This window comes from Elephantulus edwardii, unplaced genomic scaffold (assembly GCF_000299155.1).
Source record: "Elephantulus edwardii isolate Elephantulus edwardi_28Jun2011 unplaced genomic scaffold, EleEdw1.0 scaffold00086, whole genome shotgun sequence".
NCBI lineage: Eukaryota > Metazoa > Chordata > Mammalia > Macroscelidea > Macroscelididae > Elephantulus > Elephantulus edwardii.
Genome location: NW_006399836.1, coordinates 1170684 through 1173697, shown reverse-complemented (window position 1 = coordinate 1173697; position 3014 = coordinate 1170684). Strand labels below are relative to the sequence as shown.

The 3014-nt window shown below is 56.2% G+C and overlaps 1 protein-coding gene across 2 annotated transcripts in view; it reads right to left on the bottom strand.

The window, feature by feature from the left end:
* TTLL1 (tubulin tyrosine ligase-like family, member 1) overlaps positions 1–3014 on the bottom strand; it is a 33922-nt gene that overhangs the window by 787 nt on the left and 30121 nt on the right. The gene's annotated exons all lie outside the window — the stretch shown is intronic.

Here is a 3014-nt window from a genome sequence, read left to right as displayed (position 1 = left end):
TCCCAGAGGCCACCTGGCCAGTGCCCCACCACCCACAGCAGGGTCAGCACTAGCCCCCTACACACACACACAGTGGGGTCAGGGCCACCACTTAGCGATCACAGAACAAATGGGATAAACTAGGGTGCTGCAGAATGGTGTCCGATGCCGGCCAACCGTGCGTCAGTAACAACTGTGCCCCCCAGGGTTTCCTGTCTGCTCTTCCAGAAGCTGATTGCCAGGCCTTTCTTCCACATGCCTCTCTGGCTGAACACACACCTCCGACCTCTTGGCTAGTGGCCGAGGGGCCTTGTTAACTGTTACTGATGACAGTGTCTCAACAATCGTCAACTGACATTTTATCCAACCACCACGTTTAACTAGGCCATGATGTGGCAGGAATTGTGTGGGAGACCCCAGGATCCACCAGGGGCAGTTGAGGGTCCCACACACACAGCCTGGGTTGAGTGGCATGGAGTCACTTCAGACATAAAGTGGGGGTTGGGGGAGGGCTGAAGGAGAGAAAAGTGCACAGTGAATGAATGGAAATCCAGTCTCTGTAAACTTTCATTTAAAATGAATAATAATTTTTTTAAAAAAAAGAAAGAATGTGGGGGGCAAGTGAGAGCTGTGTGCAGGGTGCAGGTTTTGGGTCCTGAGGTACCTCCTAGCTCTGGACACCCTGCCCGCCATACAGCGCTATTCCTCAGGCCGTGCGGGTCAAGGGCTCAGGACAGGAAGGGCCCAGTGCCCTGCAGTTAGCTCGAGGCTGGGCAGAGTTGTATGTACAGGACACAGTGCCTTGTCACTTTATCTCACTGAAACACTTGTCACTGCTGCCCAGGGCCATCCCCCCGTGTGGCATTGGTGCCATGCCATGCCCACCACGCCATGGATCTGCCCAGGAAGCCCTTGTCATCCAGTGCAGGCCTAGAGCAGACCTGGTGGTGACTGGCCAGCATCCGCCTCAGTCAGGACAGCAGGCGCTGGCATCTCCACTGATCCGGTGTGGTCACTGTCCTGGGGCACAGAGCAAGGTGGAAGGGGTGGGACTGGAACCTAGGACTCCCGCTTCCTGACTCATCTCCCTGCACCCTGCAGAGCCGTGTGTGAGGAGCAGTTCTGTTCACTGTTGGAGTGCACTGTGCCCGAGGGCCCGGCACAGCCCTCATAAGGCCCTGCTTTTAACACATACCCAGCACACGAGACACCGAGACGACCCCCGGCCTGAGAGCCCCCAGCTTCCTGGAAAGGAATGTGCTGGAAGCCCCTTCTCAGAATCATGGGGCTCGGAGGGGGGATTAAAAACTCCCGAGTCTCAATGAAGAAGCTCCTTGAAAAATTACACTCCTGGGGCCTAAAGAGAAGAGGGAAGAGGCCCAGGACTGACCTCTGCAGCAGACAGTGGCCACAGGGCAGGGGAGGGTGAAAGGGCCACACAGGGGTGTGTGCGAGTGTGTGCGCGTGCGGGAGCGTAACAAAGCATTTCTTCCTGTGTGTTTACTTTTTAAGTGAAATACTCCCACAGGCACACCTCAGAGACACAGAGGCTGGGGTGCAGACCCCACAAACAGAGCAAGTGCTGCGGACAAGGGTCTCACCTAACTGCCTGGTTTGTGGATGTGCAGACATGCGCACACCAGCCTGGAGTCCATGGCACGTGCCACAGCACAACAGCATGAAGGGAGAGCCTGAAATGCTATGCCTGTGACCTGAACGTGGCGTGGGGACCCGCGGTGGGCACACACTGACGAGAAGATGGGGTGGACGGGCTTGCCTGATGCTGGGCTGCCACAAACCCCCAGTCTGCAAAACCCTAGATGTGCACACAGTGTAGTGAAGTGACGTGCACTGTCGGCTCTGCCTGGGACCGCTGGCCTGGGCCCGTCTCCGAGCCTGGCAGTGACCACCAGCCTGGGCCCGTCTCCGAGCCTGGCAGTGACCACCGGCCTGGACCCGTCTCCGAGCCTGGCAGTGACCACCAGCCTGGGCCTGTCTCCGAACGTGGCAGTGACCACTGGCCTGGGCCCATCTCCGAGCCTGGCAGTGACCACCGGCCTCGGTCTGTCTCCGAACCTGGCAGTGACCACTGGCCTCGGTCTGTCTCCGAACCTGGCAGTGACCACTGGCCTCGGTCTGTCTCCGAACCTGGCAGTGACCACTGGCCTGGGCCCATCTCCGAGCCTGGCAGTGACCACCGGCCTGGGCCCGTCTCCGAACCTGGCAGTGACCGGCGCTGGCATCCCACCCTATGTCCAGGTGCACCTGCCCCCACTCACCTGTTCACCCACATGAGTCTACGTGCACACATGGGGCTCTGATCTTTTCTCACTCAGCCTCACAGGCCGGCAGCTCTCCGTCCATCAGGCCACCTCACGTCGCCCGCCCTGAAAGGACTACCACTTACACTGCCCTGCCCCCGGGTGGGCGACCTCTTTCTCCATTGTCATTGTTACCAACATGCCAGTTAACCCTCCTAAGCCTTTGCTTCCACATCTGTGAAATGGAGCTAATAATAATAATAGCTCTTACTTCATTACAGTGATTGGGGAAAAGGAAATTTAGCAAGCCACTGGACCAGACTTGGTCTGTGAGGAGCCCTTAAATGCTAGCTGCCATCACCATCATCACCACCATCACCATCATCATCACCATCATCATCACCCTCATCACCACCACCATCATCACCATCATCATCACCATCACCATCATCATCACCATCATCATCATCACCATCATCATCACCATCACCATCATCATCACCATCACCACCATCACCATCACCATCACCATCACCATCATCATCACCATCACCATCATCATCACCATCATCATCACCATCACCACCATCACCATCACCATCACCATCACCATCATCATCACCATCATCATCACCATCATCATCACCATCATCACCATCACCATCACCATCATCATCACCATCATCACCATCATCACCATCACCATCATCACCATCACCATCATCACCATCATCATCACCATCATCATCACCATCATCATCATCACCATCACCA